Source organism: Bufo bufo, chromosome 7 (genome assembly GCF_905171765.1).
Source record: "Bufo bufo chromosome 7, aBufBuf1.1, whole genome shotgun sequence".
In the NCBI taxonomy this organism is placed as follows: domain Eukaryota; kingdom Metazoa; phylum Chordata; class Amphibia; order Anura; family Bufonidae; genus Bufo; species Bufo bufo.
The window spans coordinates 108,314,991-108,329,743 of NC_053395.1; positions in this window are offsets into that span (position 1 = coordinate 108,314,991).

A 14,753-nucleotide genomic window follows, 5' to 3' on the forward strand; every position below is an offset into this window, starting at 1 on the left:
GTGCTCTCTTGCTGAAACCGACATTACGCCCGTCGAGAACCCGGTCATCATGATGTCCCGCTGTGTCTTTATAGAATAAACCGGCTGTAAATTGGGACGGTAAAGTTTGTGAATTATAATTTATTAGGCCCTCTATATACGCTCTATACGTATAAAGGTTGTCGCTTCTTGAAATTAACGTGTTGCCGAGTGTTATATCCAGTTGTTTAAAAAGATTCGCTATAGGGTAGTTAATAAGTGCAACGCGGGATCCTTCTGGTATGGGTGTGTTATCAGGATTAACGATTCTGCAAACGATGTGTAACAATGTGTTATTAAGGTCGTAATAATATTCACCGCTGCCCGTGATGTAGAATTCCAAAGGTGCATTGTCAGTGATTGCGGCGATTGGTTGCACCTCTGGATAAAGCGATTTTTGAATGCTTGTTTGTGTAGGCGGTATTTGAAAGATGTCCCAATTTTAATTTGGTGTACTCGGCGGACGCGTCATGCATGAAAGCCATAGCGTCTGACTAGAAGATGTCGCTCGGTGAACGACTTCTTGTTTTCTGGCGGAGACGTCTCTTAGGTTGTGATACTTTATTCATAAAAGTTGGTAAGACAATGGCAGCGTGTTCACATTTTCTTTTACGTGTTTTTTTAACGTATTTGAACGACACCAGAGCCCTCCTGGCTTGCGTGGCCCTATTTATACGATCCATAAAGGCTGTCGACGCCGTAGTGACAACATCTTTAGCGATGTTACGGGCGGCTGTTTTCACGTGTGGCTTTACAAGCTCCACGCCTTTCTTAAATAGGGGAACGACACGCCGGAACAGACCCCGAAATAACCCGGCGAGGCCAGAACCATGCATGAATTCAGTACCGTGAAATCTGTCCAAACCATGACCGGTTTGCGTTATGTAATAATGCGTATACGCGTCCGGGTCACCGTACATGAGACAACATTTTAGTGCGTCGTCACAGCGCGTGGTCTAAAGTGTAATCGCACAATAGTCTTACCGTATTTGAATTTAACAGGTTTAGCCTGATCCGTGAGCATCGATATTGTAACCATGTCAAAATGATGTTTACAAACAGGTATATAGTCCGGCCGATGATACTTTTGCGTGACTATCTCACAATTTTTACCGCCTAACTCGACAGTTCTTAAAAGATGTACGTAACTATCGCCAACAAGTTGATGTTGGATGATATCTGTACAAACAAACATTGTATAAAAACCGGCCTTAATATCGGGATTCATTTTTTTCTCTTTTGATGAAACTAGAGCAATCCCCTTTATACCACCAGCATATTGTTCTAAAACAGGTAAGTCGGGTCCTTTGTAGCGGAGAGCGATGTGCTCGGTGTCTACATTCTTGAGCGACGGGGCTTGCGAATACCCCGGCAGCCCCAAAATATTCCCCAACGTCACACAAGGCATGAACTTGTATAATGGTGAATTCATTACATAAACGGTTCTGTCAATATCGTTGTATCTTAGACGCAGTTGATCAGGAGGTATTTTTATAGATTCAAGTTTGCTATTAATGGATTTGATGAGCTCGTGCATATTGGAGTAATAACCCAATTTAACAAAAAGCTTGCTGATCGGCTCGTCGCGCTGCGCAATGTAGAATACACCATCTCCGGGGCCAAAGGTTTCCCATGTATGTGGATACTGAATCTCCACTAAAGCCACTTCGTAAGGACCGCGAAGGTGGACCGCTTTTGCTAACTTAGTGGTGTAATCAGCGATGCTGCTTTCAGGATAAAGTTTGGCGGAGGCGTTGCAGGGTAGCGTGATAAAAAACGATCCATCCTCCATAGTTTACAGACTCATTAACTGTTTTTCAGGCACCCAAGAGTTAAACTTGTCAGGGTATCCTATCCACTTTACAAAACACGAACTTTCTTCTTTTTTAGTATTTTTTCTATCCTGTAAACCCGTAGCTTGTCGAGGGTTACTTTTTGGACTTCCTCCGGATAGAACGAGCCTTCAATGAACTCGTCGGACAGGTCTTTCAACTTATAAAGGGGTCTGAGGCCCCTAGTGTTTACAGCGTCGCCTTATAGTTCTTTGGTATGTGCGGTTATAACTATATACAAGGTCTTGTAACTTGTCGATGTACCGGTACGTGTTTTGTTCTCTAAGATAGCGCCACATTTTAGCTTTTAGCGTTCTATTAAAACGTTTGACCAACGCTGCCTTAACAGCATTTGTAGTTAAAAAATGATGTATTTTATAGGTTTCACAAAGACGCCTCATAGGTTTGTTTATAAACTCACGGCCCCGATCAGTCTGGAGCTTTCTGGGGGTTCGTCCACTTAACTTAAATATCTGATCAAAAGCGGAAGCTACTGTAGCATCGGACTTATTTGAAAGGCCCGACACCCAAGCATATTTAGATAGAATATCCACGACCTTTACACCATTATTTTCTTTAGAAAAAACCATCATCGACACAAGATCTGCCTGCTATTGATCATCTATATCAGACACCATAACCTTGTTTCTTGTAAAGGATTTTTTAACAGGTTTGTACAATGTGTAAGTATCCTCGTTGCTCAACCAGTTTTTTACAGAGTCTTTTCTTATTCCAAATTTCCGGACTTCTCTGAATAAGGATTCCACGCCCCCATAAGAGCCGACAGCTTTTGGCGTGTAGTACTGTTTTCTCAATATTTTGGCATTTGCAGGCATTTTAGCAGCGTTTTAAGCAGCGTCTACTCAACAACGCGTCCTAACTGTTTACACAATTTTAAATAATCAAGCTATTATAGTTATTGTAAAAAGAAAAAACAGTATAGTAAATAAAACATTATAAGACATTACACACAAAGAATTTTTATATACAGTACATGCAAAGTAAAAAATTTATGTAAAACAAATAAAAACATGATGTTTTACATGATGTAATAAGATGTTTAATACAAAGAAAGTTTATATACAATCACCAAAGTAAGAAAAATTACACCGTTAACCAAGCCGCTTGCAACAAAGGCGGAAGCCTCTTTTTAGGTAGTATTGAGCCACGTGTCGACACAGTAGGTGATGTTAATAACACCGGCGGTGTAAAAGGGCTTTGAGCCTCGTCAAAGGGCTCACTCAGCGACCGCTTTTTCAAATTATCGAAAAGTTCTCTTGTTCTTGTATTACCGATTACCGTTGTGCGATAATCAGCTGTGCGATAGTCTCCATAAAATAGTCCCAACCGTGAGGTTTAATCTTAGGCAACCCATGACTCTGGGTAGCTGTTCGAATCAGGTCAATAATGTTGGATCCGGGTACAGTTTGTTCTTTGTAAATGAATTCACCCATAGCGTTCCAGTACGGCTTATTACCTGAGCGGTACAGTTTACTTAACAATAGTTCTGCATTTTTTCTATAACATGTATTAATACTGTCAAGTATCTCGTTAGTATCTGTGCTGATTGAGGCTGCATTTGACAATTATCAAATATTTAGAAAAGGCTCCACCAGCAAACTACTGGAGCTCAGCCTTTCAGTTACCAGCTGAAAAGAGGAATAAATCAATAGTAATATAGGCTGGCTCACAGTATTTTTGCATAATTTTTTTTTATTAATGCACTAAATCAAAAAATAAACTGACTTGTGTCACCATATCAGCATACATACATGAATAAATGTGTGAAAATAGGTATATAAGTGCGGAGCTCTCGCACAAACCTATATAACTGGAGTACTCCTAAAAATATGACCAAATGGCTAGAGTGAGGCTGCAATAGATATTCAATTATACCGCTTGAATGTCCAGGACATAAATGCCGACTTGCCGGGTGGTTGGAACAATTCAAGAATGTCCTTGCTGTAATTCCCACAAGGAAAAACTCTGTATTCGAGTGTCCTGTAACAGATCGTAACCGCACTTATTCGGCAATGTTCCACTTACTTTTACTTGCGGAGCAAGACCTCAGACCCGCTCGCTCAGCGTCCCACGTGTCCAGCCAGGTAATCGATCGCTGGTTAGTGACGCAGGCGCCTGAAGCCGTCAGACCAACGGAAGCTGGTTAAGCTGAGCTGAGCTGGTGATTGCCTGAGTCTGTCAGGCCAGCGGCCGTGGATACAGCAGGGTTTTACCTTGAATTTGCGTCAATGTTGAATGTAACAACACAGGTTTAGTCCACTTTATAAGTAGTTGGTAGATGCAGACCTTTAAAGCGGTATGGGACGTCTTCAAATACTTGTAAAAGTTGAAAAAGTTGAAAATTGAAGAAAATTGAAGAAAATCCTCTTCTTGCTTGTTTTATGAAAAAAAAACGCACCGGTAGCTTGGTCTCTATACACACTAGACGCGTTTCGGAAACAAGTTCCTTCCTCAGTAGATAATCATAGAATGCTGAATGCAGACACAAGACATGACTTTAAATACCCTTTTTGGGGTTAATATAAAATATGGGTCGGATTGTGGACTGGGCTGATTACACAGCCTCACTCCACACCTCCACGATATAAACAGTAATTACCCACAAATTTGTTACAGCATATATCTTGATATCGCATTAAATGTATGCATGTGCAAAATACATACTAAAAATATATACAAAATAAGAATAAATTATAACATATGCTGAATTGACTGGGTTATAGTATTGAAACAATTTGATGGAAAATGTGGGTCGGACTGCAGACTGAGCTGATCACACAGTCACAGTTTTCACCATATATTACATAAATGATCATTAACCAGTACATTACCGCATATGTTTGGAAATAATCAAAATATGGACAGTATGAAATAATAAAAATGTATAATGAGATAAAGATTAAAATAAAAAACTACAATAAAAAATTTCAATAAAATTACAATAAAAAATTACTTCATATCACATGCTGGGATGTCTGGAATGTGGCATTAGGGGGAGAAGGGAAGGGATGCAGGAGGGGTCAATGCCCTGAAAAACAGCCCGGCATTGACTCCCCGTGTAAACCAACCCATCTCTCCTAAAGAAACCCAAAAATTTCAATCTCCGAGTTGAGACCCTGAGGCATCAAGGACCCAAACTCAAATATTTTCTTGGACTCTTGTCTAGACATTTTGCCCACAAAATCTCCTCCTCTCCAGTCTTGTTTGACCGATTGGATAGCTATATAGCTCATATTACTTGGATCACCTGCATGGTATAGTTTAAAATGTTTGGATAAAGGATGCGTTTCAGATTGTTTTTTAATATTATTGATATGTTCAGATATTCTGGTCTTAAATACCCTTTTTGTATGGCCAATGTACTGTTTTGGGCATGGGCACTGAATAATGTAAATTACTGCCTTACTATTGCATGACAAAATTTCCTTTATTTCCCATTTAAAGTTATTGGACGTTGACATTATTTGTTTTGTGTTTCTATCAAAATGTGTCTGCCTACAATTTTGACAGCAACCACACCTGTAGAAACCTTTTAAATTAGCCCATGGGGTTGTCAATGATTTTGTCTGATGTTTTCTTATAGTAGGAGCCACTTGAAGTCCCAAATTGGGGGCCCGAGTGTAAACTATTGGCGGATGTGCCGGGAGTATGGGGCCCAAAACCTTATCATTTTTAAATAAGTGCCAATGGTTATGGACAATACTGCTCACCATCTTATAATCTTTATTATATGGTAGAATTATTTTAGCTGTAATGTCTTGTTCTTGTATGGTGGTAAATACTTCTTTGGGTTTAAAAAATAGGGCTCTATCCAATTGTCTTACCCTTTGGATTGAATTCTCCAGTAACTTATTGGGATATTCTTTTACTAGAAACTGTGCTTTCATATTCAGTGACTCTGCCTTAAATTGCTCCTTTGCCGTAAAATTTCTTCTTAAGCGCCTGAATTGGCTAAAAGGAACATTCAAGAGCCACCTCGGAAGATGACAGCTTGTGTTCAGAATGAAACTGTTTTTGGCCACATCTTTTTGATATGTGCTACAAGTAAAAGTTTCCTTTTTTCTTTTCAATATGCAGATCCAAAAAATCCACTGTATAAGGATCAATGTTGGCTGTGAATTTCAAATTCAACTTGTTAGTGTTGATATTATCTATGAACTCCAACAGTGATACATGGGATCCCTTCCAGACTAACAGAATGTCATCTATATAGCGCCGCCATAGGACCAGGTCCGCTCCGAGTTTTGGGGTAATGTTGTCTTGTTCCCAAGCTGCCATAAATAAATTGGCATAGCTCGGAGCGAACCTGGTACCCATGGCGGTGCCCGTAGTCTGTAGATAATAATTAGACCCAAATTGAAAATAATTATGATTTAGCACAAAATTGATCCCGTCCAGTATGAATTGAAGTTGTTCAATTGCAAGGTTCCCCTTTTGAGACAGGATTTTAGACACTGCCTGTATACCCTGATTGTGATTGATGCTTGTATACAAAGAACTCACGTCCAATGTCGCAAGCATCCAATCTGGGTGACAGTACATATTTTCCAACAGTGTCACTACTGTAGAGGTATCCCCAAGATACGAAGGAGTGTCTCTGACATAGGGTTGTAAAAACCTATCTAGATACTGAGATAGGTTTGATGTTAAAGATCCTATGCCAGAGACAATTGGCCTTCCAGGAGGGTTGACCGAATCCTTATGTATCTTGGGGATACAGTGGAAAATGGGTAATCTTTTCTGTGTGCCCAAGATAAAATTACATTCAGTATCGTTTAAAATTCCTGTTTCTTTAGCTCTATTACACAACAATGATAATTGTTTGCAATATAACATTAAGGGATCCTCTTGCAATTGAATATAAGTTGTAATATCGGACAACTGCCTCAGACACTCTTTATTGTATTTTACAGTGTCCAAGATCACAATCGCCCCTCCCTTATCGGCTGGGCGTATTGTGATCTCTAGATCTTCCTGCAGTTGCTTGATTGCCTGAATTTCTTGTTGGGAAAGATTTATATTTCCCTTTTGTTTTGGATTCAATTTTCTAATGTCTGCCTCAACAGCTCCTCTGAATGTAACCAATTCCTTGCTTAATTCTTGTTTGGGATATATCCTGATACATGTTGATATTTAGTTGTCACCATTTCAGATTGGTATATATTGTTTTTCATAAAATATTTCTTACAACATAATTTTTTTATATATTTTTCAATTCCAATGTATGAGTCGAACTTGTTAAGTTTGGCACTAGGGGCAAATTTTAACCCTTTTGACAGTAATGATTTTTGTGAAGGGGTTAGTTCCCTTGTGCTCAGGTTGATTACATTATCTCCTGTGATTTCACTATCTTTTGCTGTGGACCCTCGTTTAGTTCTACTTCTTCGTGTTCTCTTTTCCGTGTAGTTGTGTTCAATTGTGTGAAAGGATTGTGTATCTGTGCTTGTGCTGTGAATATTTTTGGCCGCATATTCAATGGTGGGTCTATTTTGTGTGTTGCTGATGTTAATTCTTTGGGTGATTCTAGTGGTGGGTACAATTCCTTGGATAGGGAAAATGACCAAGGGATCTTTGGCTGAGGTATCTGTTTCTCTATAGTGTTCTTGTGGTGTTGTGATTGTGAATAAGCCCCTTTCTGCTGCTGTTTCAAATGTTGGTAGTTTTGTTTGGGTTTGTATTTTTGATGTTCTTGCTTTTTCGGTCTCTGACTTTTTACTAAAAAAGACGATGTATTATGAGCTCCATTGGCATTGCACCTATGTCTGGTTTGTTTTTATTATTTGAGAAATTAGAATAATTGTTTGAATAATTTTTCAAATAGTTTTTAGAGCCATTTATGACTGGAATTGGGGCATCTTTCTCTCCCATAACATTAGTACCAGTTTTTATAGTGGAGATTTTATGAGCATTAGTCTGTTTTCTTGATGTTATTGCGAATTTTTTAATTTTTTTCTCAATAATTTCTTGCTCAATTTTATCCAATTTCATAAATAATTCATTTTGGAGTCTTAAATATTCATCATCCTTCCTAAAAGTGTCCATAATTGCCCTTTTTTCTTTTATTAGTTGCTCTAACTCAATTACCAATTCCTCTCTTCTCTGTATTACTAATTGTACTAGAGCAGTGGATTGGATTTTGAAAAAACATTCCCATTGGGAGTCAAATTTTTCCCCACATAAATCTGAAGCAGGTGATTTAAACAATGTCAGCCCTTGTGGGGTGATTCCCGCTTTTAAATATTGGGTTAATGATCTGACCTCCCACTGGTGCCTTAATTTTCACATTAGCAATTTTTCTAATATTTTAAACGTATCATACATGTTTGGTTGTGACATCCCTATATGTTTGGGTACATTATCTGAACCTTCTAAGAAAACAAATTTTTCAATTGTTTCTTCTTTTAACGCCATATATTGCCAAATATCCATTTTCTAAAAAATAATTCACAATATATTGATACACTCAAATATTAAAAAATAGTATAAAAATAAACAATATTACAATCTAAAACAATGCAAAACTGCTGGGAGCACTTTCTATATGGTAAAGAAATAAAACTATTATCAAATATTTAGAAAAGGCTCCACCAGCAAACTACTGGAGCTCCGCCTTTCAGTTACCAGCTGAAAAGAGGAATAAATCAATAGTAATATAGGCTGGCTCACAGTATTTTTGCATAATTATTTTTTATTAATGCACTAACTCAAAAAATAAACTGACTTGTGTCACCATATCAGCATACATACATGAATAAATGTGTGAAAATAGGTATATAAGTGCGGAGCTCTCGCACAATTTGCACTTGCATTTGACAATTGTTGTTGATCGGTTTGCGGCTGTGTAATCAGGGTTAAAGTCAACATTTCTTTACCAGACTGTTTGTTGAGCATTAAGTACCTCTGTAACACTGCTGTGTATCTCTTAATTTTTTCATCTTCTGAAAGGTCATTTCTGTGTAGTATTTCGCTAATCTCATCATTTAATCGTCGTATGGCGGTTTGGCGTATATCTGGTGCATCTACGGATGTTTTTTTAAGCCTGTCCAATTCATTTTTGGAAACCAGGAACATTTTCTCGGCATACTGCATTATGAACCACCGGCTGTATTAGCTATCAGGCTAGTGATCAAAGGTATTGCAAAGCCGAGCAAAGCTCCTATAAAACCGCCGCTTTGGTTCACAATGCGCTTCTTTCCTTTAATGGAGTACTTTTTATCGCTTAATTTCTTTATAGCCCTACGCCATTTTTTCAATATATTTTTTTGGCGCTCTTTAAGAGGGATTTTTCCTTTAAGGATATTGAGAGCGATCTCGCCAATAGCCGATATCAAATCATTACTGGCGTTACGTAATATTGATTTTCGGGCCTTCAGATTTGTTTTGACTAATGCTTTTAAAAGATCCCAATTACACCGGATCCTGTTCGACATCCTTACAGCACCAGCGACGCTAACAAAAATAACCGTAAAGATGTGAGATACCTAATTTTAGAGCTTCTTTTTGCACACATAAGCCACCAGCAGATCTGGTGTGAACAGACCGGTTCTGAGTCGTAGGTCCTCAGGCGTGTCAGATCTTAAATATACAAGTAAATAGCCGTAAGGCTTGTGTGTTGCATCTTCAAAAGCTTCTAAAAACCGGAGTACATCTGCCGAGCCAACTTAATAACCTGTAATTTATCACGAGGGTTCCTAAAAAGGACCATGTATTTAGTGTTTAAATTTATGGTTCGGCTTTTCTTACCCTGACAAAAAACGTTTTGAACGAGATACATAATGCTCAAATTTCTGTGGTGTACGTATTTGATGAATGCGTTTTGTATTTCAAGATTTTCACAAGCCGCCTCTATAAGATCATCAACAACAGCCAAATTTACCTTGTCCGTTGGAAATAGATCAGCATCTGTAAAATTTTGCGGGACCCCCTCGATAAACCTGATATTTGTAAACAAACGGGTTAGTTCATCATACAATTTCTGCCAACACGCGTAAAACCAAATGACATTATCAGGTTTGTGCGACATTAACGTGTATTAATACATTTTTAACAAAGAAACTCTTTCCGGAATTTGAGGGTCCTGCTAGAATACACGAAAAAGGGTGTTGAAATTGCGCAGTAATGTTTAATAGCCAAAAGGCAACGTTGTAAAGTCAGCCGTCAGCTGTCTCTTTGTGTAGACGCACTTTTGCATTTTATGTAACGGTCTTGTCTCTATGGTCAAGCGCTTTCTATTTCTGAAAATGCCGTCTTGCTCGATACCTATTGTTTTCTGCGTCTCGGGGTCGGTGTTGTGAGAGTGATCCAACACATGGTCTTTAAAACTGTCAAAATTAACAAGCCGTGTGTTAGCGACATTGAGTGTTATACCCTTGACCTTCAATACGGTTTTCCCGTTGTTAAGTTTGTATCCGTAAGTCTTTGGGCCAGCGGATACAAACTCGGTAATGTGGGCGTCGTCGGGTATTTCACTAGTTAGTTCACCGAGAAAATCTCCCAAGAGTGGAGTCCATTCAGACCCCTTACTCACGAATATGACGGAGTCTGTGTCGTGATAAAGACAACGTTCCTGCAGTCTGTCTAGGAGCTTGTATAATTCAAGTCTGGCATAGGCGGTTGTAAAACAGGCTATAAAAATGTTTGTGTTTTTGTTGTAGGTGTAGCGCTCTTTTACATAGCGCCAATTGACTTTGGCCGTATCGTCAGCAATGAAATTAACCTCGGAGAGGTCGTAGTACGGCACAAAAGCTAATTTGAAAAGTTTGTCAGGGTCTGTGACTATGCTGGTACGTGACAAGTTAGAACGCTGTCCAAACTTACCCCACAAAGAGTTTAGGAACAGTTTTGAAATTTGTCTTTTTGCTGGGTTTACAGCTATCTTATCAGGTCGCAAGTGGACATCTTTTTTTAAAAATGCATCTATGTAAGCCGTTTTTTCAGAATCCGTTTTACACCAACTGGGATAAACGGAAGTCTCCTGTTTATCTCTGAGGTGTAATTTGATGCATGGGGCGAACAGATCGTCTGTTGTGTTCGAAAAATGCCATATCTCGTAGATCTCGGCAATCCTATAACCTTTTTCAACAACTAAAACTAGTTCTATGGTGCACCATGTACCGGTCAGGGAACGCTCGTCGTCTGTGTGGCTGCAAATGTCTTTCTGACAGTTCGAGGGGCATGTATAACATAGCGGAAACATTAGTTTTTTATTTAGCTTTACAGGCAGGACCGGAAAAAATAAATCTCTGGGCGGGTACACTTTAACTCTGGCAATGCCAAAGTATTTTTTGATGCAACCAAAATGATCATAAATGATTTTTGGGTGTCCTACAGGGTAAGTCTTAGTTTTATTAACAAAAGGGTACAGACTGGTGAAATCATAATAATGCACTGTTTCATCGGCCCTCACCTTGTGATAAAGTTTAATGGCGTTAGTGCGACCGCCGTAAAGCGCGTAACGAGGTTCCAAAGGAGTCGGGAATTTCATTTTAATCAGAAAGTCTTTGACCCGCGAATCGTTTGCAATCATTTCCCGCCATTCGTGTTCCCACAGGACGCGGACCGTAAATCCTTATCTCTGTAGTCGGCTTTTCCTGACTAGGAAACATTGGTACAGCTGCCCGTAGCACGATTTAGTAAGCTCGTTGCTGTCATGCTCGTTATACCACACAGGACACCCGTGATAAAAACAGCCCTGAAATTCAAAAGCTGTGTGTTTACCGTTAACAAACGCATACCCGTCCAAAAAATATTTACCAACCTTTTTTTCACCGCCCTTTAACGCGTGTTGTATAGAAATGTCTTCAGCATGTTCAATGTACATGAGCCACTGTATAGCGGGTGTTGAAACTCGTTTCTGGGTCTTGTGGTAATTATCTGCAGGGACAATCGCTATGGTATTTTTGGGTAGAAATTTAAACCGGTACATAGCCATGCACATGGATGCCATTGTGATAAGTTGGAGCGGATCAATACATTTAGTGATCGTTCTGTATTTCTTTTCACATTGAATGTATTGCAGAACTTTTTGTCCCGTCATGGCCATAATCGTGTCCCTGTAACACTCACAAGCCCTTCTCAAAACCTCAACATCCTGCTTACAGTAGGCTTTTAACTCTGCCTGAAAATTAAAGGTGTTGTTTCTCGTACCAATCCGTGAATTCTTTTTTCTCACCAGGCATCATGTAATCAACGCCGTAATACGTAGCGGCCGGTAGGACGCCTATGTAGTTTTGATTTTCTGCTATGTTGAAAAAATGCGGGAAGTGACCCTTGGCGCCTGAAAAACCCATAGCCTAGGGCATTTTGCTGAGCTTCATAGGCATGAAATTCAGCGAGCCTATGAATTAAATTTTTAAGTCATTCAGGGTAACGCACATTAACCGACCGCCTTGATTTATGATATCAATTTAAAATTTTTCATTAATCAACGCCTGTAAAACAAAATAAGCATCGTAGCGGCCTGCATTGTGCGCTATGAACGTGAACCCCAAAAACTTACCGTCGGCAAAAAAATCGCACAAAGTCACGAGTACAGGATTTTCCGCTAAAATGCCAGGAGTTTGGGCCATATAGTGTGGTTGCGTAAATGAAATTGGGTATATGCAAGCCTGTTTCTTGCATGCATTCAAAATCGTAAAAGATATACTTGTCAGTAATTTTTTTGGGGTTGTATGGCTGCATGTAACAAACATGGTCGTCAAATTTGTCAACCTGTCCGCCGCAGATGGTGCATTTTAAACCGTTACATTTGTGATCAACGCCGCAGTCTATATATTTGTAACAAAATCCGCAAAAAGGTTTTTTCTTATAAAGAGTGTTATCACTAAGTGGCAGGTTTCTATGTGTTTCAAAACAATCCTCTGAACGACAATACGTCCTACATATCGGGCAACGTGTATTATTAGACTGCTCAACACAATTCGGTCTCTGGCACGCTTTACAAAACTGCATACACCCGTGTCGATATTTATGTTTGTATACAGTGCAACAAACGTTGCAAAAATAATCGAAACCGATAATAGCTTTTAGATTTTTTATGCCATAATAATGCTTTTCATGGTGCAATATATAGTTGGTCTTTTCTTTAGCTGTGCGGGCTGTGTGATAATAACGCCACTGAGCCCTATTGTGGTACCAAATTTTAATTGTGATGTTGAATTTTTTTTCTAATTCAGCAACGTCAGTAAAAGACACCAAATACCCCTCAGGTATTTGTAAGTCTCTATGCAGTTGTCGAGCTTTCTCTAACAATGCGACGTCGCTCAAAGCACCACCCTCCAAAATAGCGTAAACACTAGCGGCCAGACAGACGTTCTTATCGTAATTATTAAAATCGTATAAATGTTGTTTTTTACGATCAATAATCCGACTATACGCGACACCGCCCAAACGTCTTCTGGCCCCACCACGGCGACACCTGACAATGATGACAACTAGTTTAAGTGTATTACCGGCTATGCACTCCGCGTTACTCTGTAAAGCATTAGCGATATTGTCCAAAAATTTTTGGGCTCTAAATCCATCTCTAGAATACCTATTAGAAAAAATTGAATCAAACGTTTCGCCGCCGTCTAAACGCAATTGTATGAAATCACCCGGATCGGCGTTTCGTAAAACCCTATCTAACAAAGTCTGTATAGAAGCGTGTATTGCATCAAGAGCGTCAACAAATGAGCGAATGGATTCGAGGTTAGCGAATCTGAAGTGTTCCGTGTACATAGTACTATTAAAATTTGCTAAGTCACGCTGTTGATGGTATACACGTTCTAGATAAACGGATCTAACATTTTGTGGTTCAGGGGGTTCGTCTGTAACATCCGTGTTATAGGGCATGTCGTCATTTTATGGGTTGCCTGACTGAATACGCTTTGATTGCGTATTTGAAGGTCTGTTGGTGTGCAAGCTGTTTGGACGGCTGTGCCCCGCTTGCGCGGTCTGAGATTGCTGATGTGTTTGTCCAGCATTCAGACGAGCCGACGCACCAGTCTTGTTACGACATTCCTGTCTTTTTTTGATAGCTATTTTGTTCGGACGCGCCGGCGTCGCATTGTTACGCCGCCGACGCCTATTTTCTCTAGCTATTTTAGAACGTTTAACTGAAAAACTGATTTTTATATCCTGTTTTAACTTTCTAACCCTAGCACTTACAGTTGTTTTTGCGCTTTTAAAAGGTCGTCCACCTCCACCAGTCATCACTAGTCAGTCTCTGTCTAGCAGCTCTTTTTCAAGAGTGTCAAGATGCGTAATCAGTCGCATGTATTTGTTACGCGTAGCGTGTATTTGTCCCGCAGTAATTTTGTTGGGACTGTTAAACGCTAGAGACGTAGAGTCTTTAACGTAACATTTTAAATACATCGCCACGCGTGCCATTTTGTTGTTACATTTCGCGATATCCCTCAACACGTCGTACGTCTCTCCACCCCGGCAATAACAGGAATGGACAAGAGGCGCGTATTGCTAGGTATTACATCTTGCGTATTGGGTATTGGAGTTATATCGCATAAAGCTGTAATATCATTTATTACGCTAGTTGGCTCACCACTCTGCAGAACCGGCTGCGGGGTTGTTAGAATTCAAGCTATCGGTGTCAACTGTTCCTGATGATGTTTTGTGGTTGATCGTCATCTCTCTTTAACGACGCGGGATTTGGTGTTTTCTTTTCTTTTGGCTGAAATTTAAAGACAAACATTAAGATATAAGTATCAAGAATTTCAAGCGCGCTAATTAAAACAGCTCACCGCGAAAGATAGATAAATAGGTAATTGATACATAGATATGTAGATAGAAATATAGATAGATAAATAGATAGATAAATTGATAGAATTTAGATAGATGGGGTATTTGGATGTATAGAAACATAGATAGATAGATAGATAGATAGAT